The 18,696-nt window shown below is 51.8% G+C and overlaps 2 protein-coding genes across 3 annotated transcripts in view; one reads left to right on the top strand and one right to left on the bottom strand.

Annotated features, from left to right (window-relative positions):
* CRISPLD2 (cysteine rich secretory protein LCCL domain containing 2) overlaps window positions 1–3,570 on the bottom strand; it is a 90,215-nt gene extending 86,645 nt beyond the window's left edge. The window contains exon 1 of one of the 2 annotated variants that reach the window (XM_050773665.1): window positions 3,371–3,570. The gene's annotated coding sequence lies outside the window, so the exon portion shown is untranslated. The remainder of the gene's footprint in view (window positions 1–3,370) is intronic. The other variant, XM_050773666.1, reaches the window with a different exon arrangement.
* Window positions 1–18,696, top strand: part of MEAK7 (MTOR associated protein, eak-7 homolog) — a 672,801-nt gene that overhangs the window by 310,598 nt on the left and 343,507 nt on the right. The gene's annotated exons all lie outside the window — the stretch shown is intronic.

Below are 18,696 nucleotides of genomic sequence, written 5' to 3'. Positions count from 1 at the left end.
AAGGCCAGCAACACATTCTGGAAAGACATGGCCTGAGTTGATGCTTCAAGAAGAGAGTCAAAAAAGAGGACACAGTCTCCTCAATAAGTTAAACATAAAGTTACCATACGACCCAGCAATTCCTCCCAGGTAAACACTCAAGAGATATGAAAACATATGCCCACACAAAACCTTGTACGCAAATGTTCACAGCAGAAGCCTTCGTAAAAGCCAAAGGTGGAAACAGCCCAGATTTCCTTCAGTGGAAGAATGGATAAACAAAACGTGCTCTATTAATACAATGGAATATTACTCAGCCATAAAAAGGAATGAAGGTCTCAGACACATGACAGTGTGGATGAACCTTAAAAACATGATGCTGAGTGAGAAGAGCCAGACACAAAGGGCCACACATTGTGTGATTCCATTCACATGAAATGTCCAGAATAAGCAAGTTCATAGAGACAGAAAGGAGATTAGTGGCTGCAGGGAGGAGCATGGCGAATGATGCCTAATGGGTAGGGGGTTTCCTTATGGGATGATGAAACGCCCTGGAATTAGTGGTGGTGGCTGCACAATACTGCAAATGTACTAACTGCCACTGAATTGTATACTTCAAAATGGGTTAAATGGTAAATTTTATGTTTATGTGTATTTTTACCACAAAACATTTTTTCAGGAAAAAGAACAACAGAACATGGCCCATCCTATTACCACCACCCAGATCGGACTGTCCCCTGCCTGTCCCAGAACTCAGCGTGCTCTATTTAAGACTTTACAAGGTGCTCTGGGTCCCCGTCCCAGGAAGGTCTGAGCATCTGTTCCACTCAATGAACTCAAGACAAAGTGAAATAAATTATGCCCAGATTGAATTTTCCTTTCTTGACAAGCCATCGGCCCCTTTGAGAGATCCTGGGTTTGCACATCTGGGACTGATCAAAAACCAGCGCGTTTGCAAAAAAAGAAAAAAGAAAAGAAAGAAAGAAAAAGCCTCCTGAGTCAGGCGCAGGCAGACATGCAGGCAACTCCCACACACAGCAAATGACGCTGGTGACAGAGGAGAGAAAAGTTCCAGTTCCCACAGGCCAAAGAGGTCAGTGCCCTGCCTCCAAAAACTTTCTGACCTCCAAAGACGTCAGAGGGTCCTGCCTCCAAAAACTTGCAAATGCAACCTACAAAGGGCCACATACTTAACTTGGGGTCTTTTGAGGGATGAAGTACAGAGGTTTTAAGGGACCTCACAGTCTTCTTCCCTAGCTCAGGCCTTCCCAGTCCAGCCAACTCTCCTCTCCAGGCTGGAGGCAAGACTCTGAGAGCCAGCACTGATCTGGGTCCTGGGACAGGGCTCTCAGTACTTGTCAGCAGTGTTGAGTCCAAGCCCAGGGGCAGTTGATCCCCTTCCAGCCTCACCCCAGCCAGGACCAGGGACCCAGATCCCTGCCAACGTTAAAAAAAACTCCCACATGGCACGAAAAGCCTCAACTAGTAGCAAGCTGTGCCGTGACAGTCATGTGGCTGGTCATTAGATGGGCACCTTCCCCCAGAATCTGGCTCAGGGCCCAGCCTGGACGGCAGCTCTACCCCGCCCTGGCTGTGTCATGTTGGGCACACACCTTAATAATTCCGAGCCTCGACTTACTCCTTGTAAAAAGTGCCCAGCTCATAGAGCAGGCAGTGAGCTCATCCATGGAAACCCTGGGCATGTCTGGTCTGTACTAAACATCATGTAAATGTCAGCTGCTTGTATTATTACAAATGGCATTATTACTATTCCTACTCTTACACCTTAAGAGACTGCAAAAATCAAAATCACCCTCTTGGTTTCTCCTCCCTGGGTACGTTGTCCAGTGGTTTTACCTGGAGCCCCTCTAAGACAAAACATCACCTGTGTGAAGGTCAGGTTCACAGGTGGAGCTGGCAGTGGGCAGAGAAGTGTCTTAAAGAAAGCAGGGTCAAGAGTGCAGATAGGACCCACCTGGGGGTGATAGCATACCATACTAGCTGGGGGATCCTAGGCAAGCACTTCACCTTGCTGAGCCTCAGTTTCCTCAGCTGTGGAGTGGGCATCGAGAGATCTACTGCCCAGGAGTGTTGCAGCGATGCCAATACAAGTAAAGTGCATGGTACAGACCGCATGCCTGCCGCACGGGCAACACAGTCCCACACCTGCTCCTTTTCCTGAGTGGAAATAGCCAGATCAGGGAAGAAGCAGAAAATCAGGTGCATATAACCCAAGGAGCCCTGGGACAGCCAACAGTCACAGCTCATGGCCTCAGTCTACTGGAAAGGGCCACGCCCCGGTCCTGTTCTGCAGGCTGTCTTCACTGTCAGACTCCAGACCCTGGATGGGGAAAGCAGGCACACCCCATTCTACCAGGGCAAGGGGTCCAAAGGCCCAAAGGGGAAACTCACAACCCCACTCTCAGTTGCAAGGCAAGCCACGCATTTGCACGGGTTCCCGGCTGCTTCTCTCAGCCAGGGCAGCAACCACATTTTGACTGAGAGACGCCCAATTCCAGTTGGACTGCGATGAGCAGGCATCAGCGAAGTCCTCCCTGGCTTGTCCAGCCTTAGCAAGGGAGGCTCTGGGTCTGCAGCACATGAGAGACTAACCCTGGCTCTGTCCACATGGGACGACTGATGTCCCCCACACTCCAGAGCGAGCCCTCAGCTTCCACGGTAACTCCCCACGCAGGAGTTATGCAGGTGCCCGCTCTGGCTAAAGAAACCCAGAAACGTATTCCCCCAAACTGCAGAGCTCTGACATGGCCCCAAGTCTCTACACATCCATTTGAAGCTCTGGAGACAGACAGAGCTGGGTGCCAGCCCTGGCTCTGCCTGGACAACTTACTTCACCTCTCTGACCCTCAGCATCTTCATCTGAAATATGGGAAGAAGGCTACCTTGCAAATGAAATCATAGAGGGGCGTGGCAGCAAACGGCAGCTGAATGCATATGCCACTAGATCACCCTGTTCCTCCAGATATGAATAGGACACATTCTAATGCCTGCCACATCCATGCCATCAGCTTCCCAGTTATTGACACCCACCACGAACACAGGAATGCAACAAATGCTAGCGCTGCACAAGGAAGGCAAGAGAGTAAACAGCCCCCAAGTAGCAGCATTCTGCACTCAGATCGCGTTGAAGCCCGGCTCTTTGGAGTCCTGGCTGCGAGGTCCTGGGCAAATGAGTTGTCTTCGCTGAGCCTCAGTTTCTCCATCTGCAAAAGGGCCTGTCGCAAAGCTATGTTCCGCGATGCAAGCAGAGCACCCAGTGTGGTGCCCTTACACAGTCAGCCCTGCGAGGTGGCATCTATTCTAGTTATTCCAGCTTCTCGGGAGGGTAACAGTTTGCGAAAGGGAAAGTTTGCATGGAAGTCACACTTACCTCCGCAGGGCTCCAATCACCAGCTCGCTGGCGTCTCCCGCGTCGAGCAGCGGTAGCAGCGGCGACAGCGCGGGCACGGCAGACACAGCGGGCACAGCAAGCAGACAGCTCAAAGGGGGCGGCTGGAGACGCCCTGGGATGCGAATTGGTGCCGGGGCTCAGCGCACCGCCTCTTGTAGGCTGCCAGGAGCCCGGAGGCCACGCCCCCAGGTGGCTGGCGGCGCTAGTAGGACAGATCAGCACCGGCTCCGCCCCCGGCCCCGCCCCGCAGGCTCAGCTGGCTGAAGGAGGCGGGTGCTGAGGCGCGGGCGCCTGGTGGGCGAGGAAGGCGGGGCCGCTGGCCTCCAGGGCCGGCTAGGGACAAGGAGACGCTCAGCTTCCTCGCCACTGGCCACACAAGTATAGTTTTCATTGAGCGCTTACTATGCGCCTGGCGCGGGGCCAAGCGCTTTCCACAAGGGGCTTGCAAATTTACCAACTCCAACTCTCTGCAGCTCAACTGGAAAATAGGAATAAGGAAGCGACCTCCCAGGATTTTAGCAAATGAAATCCGCAAGGGCTGGGCGCTGTGAACTGTGGCGCGGTGCAGAGTACACAGTTACTGAGTTGACTCCCACCCTCTACACGTGCTTAGAAAACTTAGGCACACTCTTCCCAATTTGCAGACGAAGAAAGGGAGACTTGTTACCGGATGGTGGCGCCAGCGCAGGGGTCCAGGCTCCGCATTTTACCTTCAACGACCTCAGGACGCGTTCCCAGGAATCCAGGGAGGTGGAAATCATCCCATTTCACAGATCCAGTAGCTGAGGCTTGGATAAGAGCGTGCCCGAAGTGCCGTAGCTAGGAGCAGTGCAGCATGTTCATACCTCTTTTGCCCGAAGGCATTTAGCATTCTTAACCTGTGCAGGTATATAGGTAAATCAATTTCGAGCCAGACGAAATCACCTTTGAAACAGGTAAATCCACGTTCCTTAAGAGCTAAGGGACTCCCCCGTGCTCCCCCCTCAGTCACAGAATGTGGACGGGTATGCAGGCACTGTGCGGTGAGCTGCTGCGGCCCAAGGGCAGTAGGAGGCCTGTCCGCATTGCTCATCTCCGCACCAAGACACCGGAATTAGCTCCTTCAGTGTTAACTCATTCCCCAAATACCCATCGAGTCGCTCTGTGCTGGGCCCTGTGCTATGCAGCTGGCACAAACAAGACACCTCTGGGATCTCAGAGTCTGGGGCCCCCATGAGCCAGGGCACGTGGGAGAAACAAGGATGGGGAATGGGTGGAACAAGGACTATGGAAGGCTGCCTGCGTGATGTGGACTCAAACGGGGAAACCTTGCCTAAGATTTTGGTGCGGCTCAAATGCAGATACAGAATAATGTAGATTGGCCGGGCGCGGTGGCTAACGCCTGCAATCCCAACCCTTTGGGAGTTTGAGGCGGGCAGATCACCTGAGGTCAGGGGTTCGAAACCAGCCTGGCCAACATGGTGAAACTGTCTCTACTAAAAACACAAAAATTAGCCAGGCATGGAGGTGCATGCCTGTAGTCCCAGCTACTTGGGAGGCTGAGGCAGAAGAACCGCTTGAACCTGAGAGGCAGAGGTTGCAGTGAGCTGAGATCGCACCACTGCACTCTAGCCTGGGAGACAAGAACAAAACTCCCTCTCAAAAGGATAGTAATAATGCAGATGTTCTCTGTTATCTTCTTTCCTCTTTTTGTTTTACTTTTCTCAGTCTTTGAAGCATCATTCTTCAGATGCACTCAATTGGCATGCAGTCATCCAATAATTAAGCACCTACTATGTTCTGGGCTCTGTTTCAAGCACTGGAGGGCTCAGTGGTGAATAAGACTGTTCCAGAACAACAGTCCTTAGACTGACAAAGGACAAACCCAAGGGGAGAAGAGATCTGTGTTAGCAGATGCCTTTGGGGGCCCGGCACAATGGCTCAGGCCTGTAATCCCAGCACTTTAGGAGGCCAAAGCAGGTGGCTTGAGCTCAGGATCAGCCTGGGCAACATGATGAAATCCAGTCACTATGAAAATTAGCCAGCATGGTGGCATGTGCCAGTGGTTCCAGCTACTCGGGAGGCTGAGATGGGAGGATTGCCTGAGCCTGGGAGGCGGAGGTTGTAGTGAGCTGAAATCGAGCCACTGCATTCCAGCCTGGGTGACAGAGCAAGACCCTATCTCAAAACAAAACAAAACAAACAAAAAACAACAACAAAACAGATGCTTCTGAGTACCTGACCCCAAGGCATTATACTGCGAAATCCTGCCACCCCCAACAACCCTCCAGGCTGGTACTGTTATTAGCCTCATTTTTCCAATGAGGGAACTGAGCGCAGAGAGTGTAAGTCACTTCCCTGAGGCCACCCAGCTTCTGAATAGAAGAGCTGGGATTTGAATTCATACTCTCACCCACTCGGCTGCCATTGCCTGTGACCATGAAACCTTGGGTGCAGGGGAATGGAATAAACTGGGTCCCCACTCCATCCCCACTCCAGCAAAGGGGAAGGAAAGCTACACAGAATCAGCCTTTTCATAGGCCCAGCATGTGGATGAGTGGTTGGTAGTTGTCAATAGTGAAATGTTTGCCACTTTGCTAATCCAACCCTCATCTCCTTACAGATCCTTTGTATGGCAACCCTGTAGGCTCCTCACTGGCCCAGGGTGGCTCTGGGGAGACCTATCCCAGCCCAGGCGCTCCAAGGACACCATTGGCAGAGGTGCAACCAGAGACCTCTGCTCTGCAAGCTACAATTGCTGTCCGGGCTGGATCACCCACGGGGCAGACTGAGTCCTTAGCTTGCTGGTTTGTGCCTTCATCCGGCATCAGGCTCAATTAAAATCCCAGCTCCTCTGCTTCCAAGTTGTTGGCCTTGAGCAAGTCACTTAATGTTTCTGTGTTCCATGCCCCATCTGTGAAATGAATGTGGTAATAATGGCATCTCTTCTCTCTCTCGGGGCACAAATGGTTAATAGATGAGAAGTAATATATGGCCTGACGCACAGAAAGTGTTAGTTAATATCGTTATTATTAGAGCCAGCAAAGCAGAGAGAGAGGAGTTTAGTGGTGATCAACCTTTCCATCATGTTGCAATCTCAGAATCTAAGTTCCAAAAAATAACATTTGAATTTGAAAAAAAAAAAAAAAAAACAAAACAGATGTTTCATAGGCAAGGGGGACCCCTGGGAAGTCCCGGATGGGAGAGCACCAAGTTGTACCAAGGAAAGGAGCAAGATGGCCAGTCCCATCCCAAGTGCCTCCTGGGAAGCGACTGCTCACCCTTGGACATCCCAGCAAAGCCTCCTATTTGCTACCCAGGCAGGGAGTTAAGTCATGGACAATTTGAGACAAAGGAAAAAAGTCATCCTTCTGGTCACAATGAAGCCCAACCTGGAAAAACGAACAGGAAAGCCTGGTGGGGCCACCCTGGAGAGCCCAGCCCTCTGCCCACTCTCTCTTGGGATCAAGATGGGCTGACGGAAGGACCGCATGCATGTCTGCAGAACAGTGGGTGGAGCCGGCAGTCATAAATGTTTAATTACGTGATGTAAAGATCAAGGTTTTTCTTTCCTCTCGATGTGATTGCTGTAGGGCTCCGGTCCTCACACCTATTTTTTATTCACCATTTATTTTTATTGGAGGCTCTATGAACTGGACATCAAGAGCAAAGGCCGGGGAGTCCCAGCTTTTCCTTTGTTCCTGCCACACCCATTCAGCGGCCACAGAATATCACCAGCCCTCAATTTGGCATCAAAGACCACGAACAAGCCTGGGCAACATGGCGAAACCCCATCTCTACAAAAAAGTACAAAAATTAGCCAGGCATGGTGGTGCGTGCCTGTAGTCTCAGCTACTCAGGAGGCTGAGGTGGGAGGACTGCTTAAGCTCAGGAGGTCAAGGCTGCAGTAAGCCCTGATTGCACCACTGCACTCTGCACTCCAGCCTGGGCAACAAAGCCAGATCCTGTCTCAAAGGAAAAACAAAACAAAACAAAACCCATTAACAATTTGAAGCAAGGAGACATAGGGGTGCCATTTTGTGATGGGTAATGTGTGATGTGGTGCCATTTTTCTAAGGCTTTTCCAGAAGACTTGGACATCTTACACTGGCAGGCCACTCTTTGGGGGCAGTGGAGACCCTACCAATGGGGAGCTCTGGGGGCGAGGTCTTGATCAATTACAGTTGCAAGTAACAGAAATCCACTCAAGTCAGCTGAAGCAGAGAAGCGGACTGCTTGGGAGGTTACTGGGTTATTTGGGAACCTAAGGCAAGTAAGACTCTCAGACAACTAGAGTGAGTCCTGGAAAGGCATCAGGCCCTCTGGCAGTACCTTCCATCTATTTCCTCCTTTTCTGGACATGGCTCCCTTCTCCCTCTGCAGCCAGGCCTCGCCTGTTCCCTGTGGACATGGTCATCCCATCAGCTTGGGGGGTCGCATCTCCTCTGACCCAGGGCCCAGCTCAGGCTGTGCCTCACCATCTCCCACTTCAACTTCCTACAGAGAGAATCGAATTGTCTGTTGGGAGCAGATGTCCACCTGCAGTTCAACCGAGTGACACCAAGGGATGTTATCAGGCTGCATAAGCATGATGGAATAGTGCTGTGAGCTGGGGTGGTTGATCACAGCAAAGAGTCTGTACAGTGTCTGTAGACACAGCCAGAAAAAAGCCCCAAATTTAGTAGGACACAGCTTTGGGAAAATAATCTACATCTAGGACTGAAGCCGACTGTCCCCATTCCACCCATGTCCTCACAGATCCCAGCCATCTCTGTGAAGGCCGACCTGACTTCCAACAGCCACACCTGTGTCTTTGCTGGAGGGCTGCCCCTGAGCTATGAGAACCCACACAGCGCATGAGCATGGTGGCCCATAAGTGCCTAGGATTTAACATCCCCTGGGACAATGGCTAATAACAGCAAATGGGGTTGGGGATATAAATACCCCAGATTTCTCGTCCTTGGCTGGGATGATTCAGAGCTGTTTCCTGGAGTTTCCCAGAGGGATTTTCCAGTTGGCCATGTGGTAGCTGGCTTAATAACCTACACTGTATCAGCTCTCTTCCCTTCCCTGGATCATTTATTCATCTCTTTCCTATGTTTATTGCACCTCTCAGATAGACTACCTGCCCTCAAATCCTCAGCTCAAGGTTAGATTCTGGGAACCCAAACTAAGTTAAGGACCCCAACATTTGCAAAGAGGTACTTAGGAGTCACTGCTGTTCTCATAGGCTGTCGTGCATTCATCCGTGTAGCCAGTGAATATGTGTTGAGTGTCTGCTGCATGCTCGGTAACTCACTGACAAATGTGGGAGAGAAATAGGAAGGAACCAAGGAAGTCTATGCAAAAATAGAGGAGAGGACTTTTTACAAGGAGAGCTTGGGAAGCCAAAGGCTGAGCTGTGGTATTATTATTATTCATTACTATTGGAGACAGGGTCTCCCTCTGTCACCCAAGCAGAATACAGTGGCATGATCATGGCTCACTGCAGCCTCGACCTCCTGGGCTCAAGCGATCTTCCCACTTCGGCCTCCCAAAGTGCTGGGATTACAGGCATAAGCCACCACACCTGGTCAGTATTATTTAACTACATAAAAACTATGAGTCACGTAGGAAAAGTGAACACCAAATTCCAGAATATGATGGGCACCCCCTTACTGTTTAAGTAATTTAGGGCAAATTAAAGGAAATTCTTCATCCAACAGCCGACAACAAATTTATCCAACTCGGGTTACCACACAAGAAGTAATACAGACAGAAAATGTAAATAGATTTTTAAAAATAAATTAATGATGAGGGCTGTGAAATGCAAGTTCATTTTTTTCTTCTTTTTGATGACCTTTATGGAGGACTTTCTTTGGAGCGGGCCTTTCGAGGGAAAAGAGATGAGTAAGGCAGATGTGAGACAGATTTTGATGGAGGGGCCCTGGGTGGCCGGCAGACACCGTTCTCTGGGCTAAGTGCAGTCACAGAAGGATCCAGGGGGAGGGACGGGCTTCAGGCATGCCTCAGCCCAGGACTTCAAACACAACAGCCATTGTCTCCTGCCCTCTCCTCAGCAACCCTCTCCTCCTGGTTCTACCTAGCCATGGCCATATTCCCTCCTGTTACTCTGGGAGGCAGAGAGGATGGCCCCTGGCAGCTATCAACTCAGTCTCTGCAGCTCTGTGACCAGGAGGGCTGGCAACACTCAACTTTGCTGCAAATCGAGAAACAAAATCCCAGGGAAAGGCACTGATTGGCTGGCTCGGGTCACATGACCTCTCTGGCAGATGAACCCTGACTTCCCACTGCCAGTACACATGTTCCTCGGTATGAGTGCTTTTTCTGTGCACAGGAACCTGTGGCAGGCTGGAATCAACGTGGGTCACACCACTCAGCAGCAGCCTCAACCAATGATTTCACAGGTACAGGGGCACTCGTGCCCCAGCTCCCTCACCTCTCTGGGGGTCCCTGAGGTGTGCTCCACAGTGGCTCCCGGAGTCCCCCGTGGGATTGAGCTCCAGGGGCCCGCACTGGCGGCTGACTCCATAGCCCACCCTTGATTGGCTGCCTTTCCTAGCTCATATCCCCACTCTCCCCTGGTATTTCCTGGGATCATCTCTCAAGTAAACTACTTGCACCCACATCCTGTCTCAGAATCTGTTTGGGAGGGAGCCCAGCTTGAGACATCCAGCCATTGGAACAAGCCCATGGCCATGGCCAGGGGATGGGACCTTGTGACCGGCTGGCCTGGGTGACATGCCTCCCTGCCAGGGTCACATAATCCGAGTGAGGGGGGAGCAGCTCCCCCAAGGAAGGGGTCTCAACAGAGAGATGGGCAAGACAGATGAATCTAGAAGGATGCACAGGAGACAGGCTCAGGGCTCTCCGGGCAGAGGACGGTGTGTGCAGATTGGAGACAGGAAAGCGTGCGTGTGAGAATCCCAGGACGGAGGCAAGGCTGGAGAGGTAGATGCCTACAAAGCATTTCACACTTGAACCTTCACTAGAGTGAAGCCTGCAAAGGAATTTAGACTCCAACCCACGGGGAACAGAGAATGAAAAGACCCAGAAAGGCGAGCCTTCCATTTTGGACAGATCCTGGGGGATCTGTGGGGAGGGTGGCTTGGAGGAAGAGCTCCTGGCATCAAAGAGCATGACATCCCCATCCCCCAGAACAGCATGCTTCCTCTGCGGGCACCTGGCAAGCCCTGGGCTGCCCGGAGAATGGCTTCACCCAGAGAGGCTTCATTTGGTATGCAGCTCAGGGAGTGGCAGAGACACTGGCCTGCTGAGGCTGTCTCGGGGACACCGGGACAGCCTACACTATCCATGTGCTGCTCACTGCCTGAGTAACACACGGGAGGGACCTGGGAATGCCAAGTTCATCACCTATGGAAGCTTTACAGGAATCCTATATCCCATCCTCATGTCAATGCTATGAGGTGGGGTCTGCAGGATCTCCATTTAGTCGAGGAGAAAACTGGGGTTCCAATGCATCAAACAAGTGCCAAGGATGGCACAGCAAGAGTCACCGAGGGAGTGAACCCAGTAGGCTCCAAACCCCCACCTTTTCACAATTCGGTCATGTGGTCATTCATTACCTGTAGGCCAGGTGCAGGCCTTTCTCTCCCAGCACCTCCTGAATCTATTCATGTCCTGAGTTCCAACTATGAGCTTTCTGCTAGAGATGGACATCTGCTCAGGCAATGAGGTGGTCAGAGGGAGGTGTCCTCTTAAATTCTTTGGTTAGAAAGTACTGGAATATTCATGGAGGCTTTAGCCACAAGGCTTAGGATGGAAAAGCTTTTATGGTTTTAATAGTATAAAAAATTATCCTGGAATGCTCATGAATCCTTCCTCCGAAGCCAAGGAAAGATCTATAAAAAGCGACGAGGCTGCCAAATCATCAACACCCAGGTGGCAGTTGGTGGCTGCCCTGGGACTCTAACGCCAGCTTCCCAAGTCTCCATCTCAGTGTCAGGTCCCTTCTACCACAAAAGTCCCCAGCAGTGGCACAGATGGCTCAAGTGACCTCCCAAAATCTTATCTGCTTTCTTCCTTAATAACAGGAAGATTCCTGACTTCTAAATGTGTGCACTGTCAATCCACTAAAGATGATACTCCCCTGCCTGCCTTGCAGCTTCTCCTGTCCATAGAAATAAGTTTTAGCCAAAGAGAAGTGAGTGGGACAGTCGTGTACGACTTCTAGGTCATCTCTTTAAAGGCAGGAGGAGGTGTGTCCTTCATGTTCTCGTTCCTCCTTCCTGCCTGGAATGAGGGTATGATGACTGGAGCAAAGCAGCCACGTTGGACCATGAGGTGCCTTGGGAACAGAAGGTACAAATGGTGGGTCTTGAATCCCTGACACTATAGGTTTCTGTACCAGTTCCACTGCCTAGGTCAGACTTCCTCTACATAAAGGAGAGATACATTTCTATCCCCATTTAGGTGAGGGAGAAGGAGAATGGTGTTTGTTACCCACAGTGGCTAAACCTGAAACACCTTTAGTTTAAAAGTGAAAATAGGCCAGGCACGGGGGCTCACACCTGGAATCCCAGGACTTTGGGAGGCTGAGGCAGGAGAATCACTTGAGGCCAGGAGTTCAAGAACAGCCTGGGCAACACAGCGAGACCCCATCTCTACACAAAATAAAAGAAATTAACTGGATGTGGTAACATGCACCTGTTCTCAGGTAAACGACAGCATTCCTTTCGGACTTCCCAGCTACTCGGAAGGCTGAGGTGGGAGGATCGCTTGAGCCTGGGAGGTCGAGGCTGCAGTGAGTCGTGATCCACTGCACTCCAGCCTGGGCAACAGAGCGGAAAAGAAAAGTAAAAATGGACGTCACATTAGAACAAGGGAGTTTCTTTTTTGTTATTGCGTCTTGGCTTTCTTTCCTTTGAATCCTCCATCTGGCACCTCTTCAACCTTGGGGAAAAACCACAGAACGGAAGGATGATTGCATCTCTACGAGAAGCTGGGGGCTCCACTACATGGTGTCGTCAGAGACTTTTTGCTCAGGCCGCTTTGTAACCACTACCCCTGGACAGCCCAAGCTCATATCTGAAGCACACCTGGGTTCCCAACATCCCCCAAGTTCCCGCCACTCTCATTTCTTCGTCATCCAAGCTTAGGAGTCAGAGAACCAGGGTGATGACCTGGGAGTGGAAATTCCTCAGAAAAACAGCCCCTGGGCGGCTCCTTTGGCAAATGCTGCGGCTGTGACCACTTTCTCCCCTGGAGGACAGTCAGGAGGCTTCTCCAGAGGAGACGGGGCCCTGGGCTTCACATCCAGGGTGCGGTTTCCAGAAGATTCTAAACCTGTCAGGCCAGGAAGAAGGCAGGCCTCTGGATGCTGCAGGTCCTGCAGATGGTGTCCCTGGCTTCAGGGTGTGTACTGGGTCCACTGTGTGAGCCCAGATCCCTGCGCACCAGGCCGGGACAGAATGGAAACTTCTCCCGTCAAGCTCCTGGTGAGGACTCGGCAGTACCCATGCTGGGTCCCCAGGTCGCCTGTTGGGCGTGAACCCCAGCTCCAACACTTCCTGGCTTGAGACCTTGGAGACGTGCCTTGGCATCTCTGCACCTCAGTGTTGCATCTGTAAAATGGGAATGATAATAAGACCCCTTCCTAACACTGTGTGCCAGGTGGGCTCACTATTGGAAGTTCTCGTTGTTAGTAATCTCCCCTCCATCTTTGCTCTCTGAGTCATCAACACTGTGGTCTCTATAAACACTATGACTCCTATCACCCTGCCATGGGTTGCTCCAAACACCCCCACCCCAGAAAAAAAATCCAAGTAAGTAGAGTTTCTGGTCAAAGCTTGATAAGCAGGTAAATGACAGCATTCCTTTCTTAGGACTGCCATAATGAATTATCCCCAACCAGGTGAATTAAACCAGCAGAAATGTATTCGCTCCTAGTTCCGAAGGCCAGAAGTGACGTCAAGATGCTGGCAGGGCTGTGCTTCCTCTGAAGGCTCTAGAGGAGGGTCCTCCCTGCCTCTGCCAGCTTCGGTGGCGACTGCAGACCCCTAGAGTTCCCTGAAGTTCCCTGGAGACCCCTGGAGACCCCTGGAGATCCCTGGAGACCCCTGGAGATCCCTGGAGATCCCTGCAGGTCCCTGGAGATCCCTGGAGGTCCCTGGCTTCTGGCTGTACCACTCCAGTCTCTGCCCCCATGGTCACTGCATTTTTCTCCTCCGTGTATGTCTGTGTCTTCTTTTTTTTTTTTTTTTTTTTGAGATGGAGTCTCACTCTTGTTGCCCAGGCTGGAGTGCAATGGCACGATCTCAGCTCACCGCAAACTCCACCTCCTGGGTTCAAGCAATTCTCCTGCCTCAGCCTCCCGAGTAGCTGGGATTACAGGCGTGCGCCACCACACCCAGCTAATTTTGTATTTTTAGTATAGATAGGGTTTCTCCATGTCAGTCAGGCTGGTCTCAAACTCCTGACCTCAGGCAATCCGCCCGCCTCGGCCTCCCAAAGTGCTGGGATTACAGGCTTGAGCTACCGTGCCTGGCCTGTGTCTTCTCTCACAGACATATCAGTCATTAGGGCCAATGTGACTTCACCTTAATCCAATGTGACTTCACCTTAACTAAATATATCTACAAGGACCCTATTTCCAAAACCATTTTCTGAGGATCCAAGTGGATGTGAATTTTGGGTGGCCAACATCCAACCCAGTACAACGAGTTAAAATAAAATAGGCAAATGCTAGCGCACATAGTAAATATCATTATTAAGGTTTAACTAAAGATTAATTATCACCGATATTAACAAAAATAGGATTTTTATTGCCAGGATAGACAATAACGGGGCATGGCACCCAGCCTCTGCCCTACAGTGACCTCCACCATGAGCTGGCACTTGGTACTTGGGGTGGTGCAGGAATTGAGATAGATGAAAACCCCAGGGATGGCCGGGCACGGTGGCTCAAGCCTGTAATCCCAGCACTTTGGGAGGCTGAGACGGGCGGTTCACGAGGTCAGGAGATCGAGACCATCCTGGCTAAGACGGTGAAACCCCTTCTCTACTAAAAATTACAAATAAAAAAAAAAAAACTAGCCGGGCGAGGTGGCGGGCGCCTGTAGTCCCAGCTACTCGGGAGGCTGAGGCAGGAGAATGGCATGAACCCGGGAGGCAGAGCTTGCAGTGAGCCGAGATCGCGTCACTGCACTCCAGCCTGGGCGACAGAGCGAGACTCCGTCTCAAAAAAAAAAAAAGAAAACCCCAGGGATGTGTCCACTCAGGGGAGGGAGGATACACAGCACCTGCCCCCAGCAGAGCTAAGGGCTGGCCCACGGAGGAGGCGCTATCCCTCCCAGCATCCCCTCTGGGTGGAGTGCAGGGTTGGAGCCTGGGGCAGGGGTGGCCCAGCAGAAAGGTTTGTGTCTGTGGGAGGGTGTGGCCATCCAGGGCTCTAGGAACAGGGAAGAAGTAAGTGTCTGAAACAGTCAGATGCCAGGGTGGCCCACATGAGGAGAGGCAGGTGTGTTGAAGACAGGAGTCAAGAGGACCAGGGATTTGGGATCCCAGTGTCCCAAGGCCAGTCCCTCCCTCAGCTCCTTCTGTGTCTTGCTCTGGTACACTGAGGTGGTTCCATTAGCTCGCCCAGGTGGGGTCTATGTACACTTTTAAAAAATGGTCTCAGGCCAGGTGCGGTGGCTCACGCCTGTAATCCCAGCACTTTGGGAGGCCGAAGCGGGCAGATCACTTGAGGTCAGGAGTTTGAGACCCACCTGGCCAACACGGTAAAAACCTGTCGCTACTAAAAATGCAAAAAATTAGCTGGGTGTGGTGGCACATGAGTGGTATTCCAGCTACTTTGGAGGCTGAGGCAGGAGAATCCGGGAGGTGGAGGTTGCAGTGACCCGAGATTGCACCACTGCACTCCAGCCTGGGCAACAAGAGAGAACCTCCGCCTCAATTAAAAAAAAAAAAAAGAAGAAAGAAAGAACGAAAAGGTCTCAGGCCGGGTGCAGTGGCGCACGCCTATAATCCCAGCACCTTGGGAGGCCAAGGCAAGAGGATCACTTGAGGCCAGGAGTTCAAGATCAGTCTGAGCAACCTAGCAAGACCTTCATCTCTACAAAAAATAAAAAATTAGCCGGGCATGGTGGTACACACCTGTAGTCCCAGCTACTTGGGAGGCTGAGGTGAGGTGGGAGAATCACTTGAGCCCGGGAGGCAGAGATTGCAGTGAGCTGAGATCACACCACTACACTCCAGCCTGGGTAACAGAGCAAGACCCTGTCTAAAAAAAAGGTCTCATGGCTCGCCTGGCAGTAGAGGCCACCTTGGCATGTGACAGTCTCAACTCACGCACCTGCACCTGTGCATCCACTTATCCACAGGGCTTGAGCGCCTGCCCTGTGACAGGCCCCGTTCTGCAGAGCCACGCCACTCTGACACCCTTCCAGGTGCCCTCTCCACTCTCCAGCTATTCCTTGGCAGGGGGCTTGGCCCATTTCTCTGCCCTACTAAGGGTCTGTGGAGGGCTGAATAATGGCACCCCATCTAGGCCTGTTCCTGACTCCTGGAGCTTGCAAATGTGCCCTTACACGGTGCATTTGGCTCCTAGGGCTGCTGTAACTAAGTACCAGAAACAGGGGGCTTCAAACAACGCAAATGCATTCTCCCACCGTCCTGGAGGCCAGGAGTCCAAGATCAACGTGTCGAAGGGGCCATGCTCTTCCCGAAGGCCCTGGGGGGATCCGTCTGCACCTGTCTCAGCTTCTGGTGGCCGGCAATGCCTGGTGTCCCCGTCTGTGGCCATTCCAATCTCTGACTTCCTCTTCACATGGCCACCTTCCTGGTGCATCTGTGTCCAAATTTTCCTCTTCTTATGGCACTAATCTAGTGCCATCAGGCACTAGATTAGGGCCCATCTTAGTTGAGTGTGACATCATCTTAAATGTGATTACATCTGCAGAGACCCTAGTTCCAAATAAGGTCCCATTCTGAGGTCCCAGGTGGACATGGACTTTTGGGAAATTCTATTCGACCCAGCACTCATTCTAACAGGGCCTCTGCAGATGTGATTCTGCTAAGGGTGGTAACATGGGAAGAGCAGCTTGAATTCTCCTATGGGCCCCATGGAATCACAAGCATCCCTTATAAGAGGGAGGCTGGATGGTCAGCATCAGAGGAGAAGGTGCTGTGATGATGGAAGCTGAGTTTGGAGTGATGCACTCTGAGGATGGATGCAGGGGCCACTCGAGTCCAGCAGTACAGGCAGCCTCTAGAAGCTGGAAAAGACAAGGAGATAATTCTCCCGTGGAGGTTCCAGGAGGAACCAGCCCCGCCCACACCTTGACTTTAGCCCAGTGAGGCTGTTCTCAGACTTCTGACTTCCAGAACCGTAAGATGGGATGCTTATGCTGTTCCCAGCTGCCAACCTTGCGGTCACTTGTTACCGCAGCCATGGGAAACCAGACAGATCCATGAAGGGCTGTGTCTGTGACAGGGCGTTGGCGGGGCTGCAGAACTGGACTCCTGTGCCGCCCTTCCAAGGGGAACGGCCATGAATGACCCCGCAGGCAGCCGACTGTTTCCCTGCAGAGCACCCGGGCCCAGCAGGCAGCCGGCTCCCAGACCACACACGCTCCGCACAGTCCTGAGTCATCTGGCCTGAAGGTGCTTCCTTAGAGCCTCTTTACCGGAAATGGCCTGTGTTCGACCTGATTATTTTTCTAGGAATCGATGAACAGATGCAAAATTGGAGAGCGGCCAGTTCCAGGGTGTGCATGGACTGGGAAGACCCGTGCAAGAGCCTCCGTGGGGCGTCACTGCATTCCTGCTGTCCCCGAGCACTCACGGCATCACCGCCACCATCAGGGGAGCCCGAAGTGCCTGCAGAAGCTCTGGCCAGGCCCAGGTGATGGACAGGAAGCCCAATCATCCTTAGCATCCCGTGAATAAGTTCTTGTATTTATAATCTCGGTGGGCCCCACTTGGGTATCTGAAAATGCAACTTCCTTATTTTCCCTAACAGGACAGTTGAGAGGGGGTGGTACTTAACCTTGACAACAGGACATCTCTCGGTTTCTTTTTTTCTTTTTTTTTTTGAGTTGGAGTCTCGCTCTGTTGCCCAGGCTGGAGTGCAGTGGTGCAATCTCAGCTCACTGCAACCTCCGCCTCTGGGGCTCAAGTGATTCTCCTGCCTCAGCCTCCCCAGTAGCTGGGATTACAGGCGTGTGCCACCACGCCCGGCTAACTTTTGTATTTTTAGTAGAGGCGGGGTTTCCCCATGTTGGCCAGGCTGGTTTCAAATCCCTGATGTCAAGCGATCTGCCTGCCTCAGACTCCCAAAGTACGGGGATTACAGGCCTGCACCACCATGCCCGGCTATTTTTTGTATTTTTAGTAGAGATGGGGTTTCACCATGTTGGCCAGGCTGGTTTCAAACTCCTGACCTCAAGTGATCCGCCTGCCTCTGCCTCCCAAAGTGCTGACTACAAGCGTGAGCCACCGTGCCCAGACTCAGTCTCTCTATATCATCTCTGGTCATTTGCAGTGGTTTCTGCAGCAACTAGTCCACCCATGTGTACTCGGAGCCACTCAGGGCCGTCTCTCTTTCCCTCCTTCCTCTCCTCTCCCCCTAGGTGAGTGGGAAGGAAGTTTAGGGTCTTCATGCTTTTGCAGGGAGGCAAACGGGGAGCCCACCCACCAATCTTTTTACATGACTGGAGCCGTGATTAATTTCCTAGGGTTGCCCTAAAAAAAACCGCTGCAAACTGGGTGGCCAATAACAGAGACATGTTCTCTCCCAGTTCTGGAGGCCAGAGGTCTGAAACCAAAGCGTCTGCAGAGCTGAGAGAGGGAAGATCCTTCCTGCCTCGTCCAGCTTCTAGGAGGCCCAGGTGTTCCTTGGCTTGTGGCCGCATCACTCCCATCGCTGCCTCTGTCCTTGCGTAGCCTTCTTCTCTTAAGGCCATTCATGGTTGCACTTAGGGCACACATGGTCATCCCAGATGGCCTCATCTCAAGACCTTCTGCTGATCACAGCAAAGATACTTTTTCTTTTTCTTTCTTTTTTTTTTTTGAGACAGAGTCTCACTCTGTCGCCAGGCTGGGGTGCAGTGGCACGATCTTGGCTCACTGCAACCTCTACCTCCCAGGTTCAAGTGATTCTCCTGCCTCAGCCTCCCAAATAGCTGGGACTGCAGGCGTGCACCACCACACCCAGCTAATTTTTGTATTTTCGGTATGTAGTACATACTGGCCATGTTGGCCAGTATGATCTCGATCTCTTGACCTTGTGGTCCACTCGCCTCAACCTCCCAAAGTGCTGGGATTACAGGCGTGAGCCATCGCACCCAACCTCTTTATTTATT

The sequence above is a fragment of the Macaca thibetana genome, chromosome 20 (assembly GCF_024542745.1).
Source record: "Macaca thibetana thibetana isolate TM-01 chromosome 20, ASM2454274v1, whole genome shotgun sequence".
NCBI classification, from domain to species: domain Eukaryota; kingdom Metazoa; phylum Chordata; class Mammalia; order Primates; family Cercopithecidae; genus Macaca; species Macaca thibetana.
This window is presented reverse-complemented; position numbering and strand designations above follow the sequence as displayed.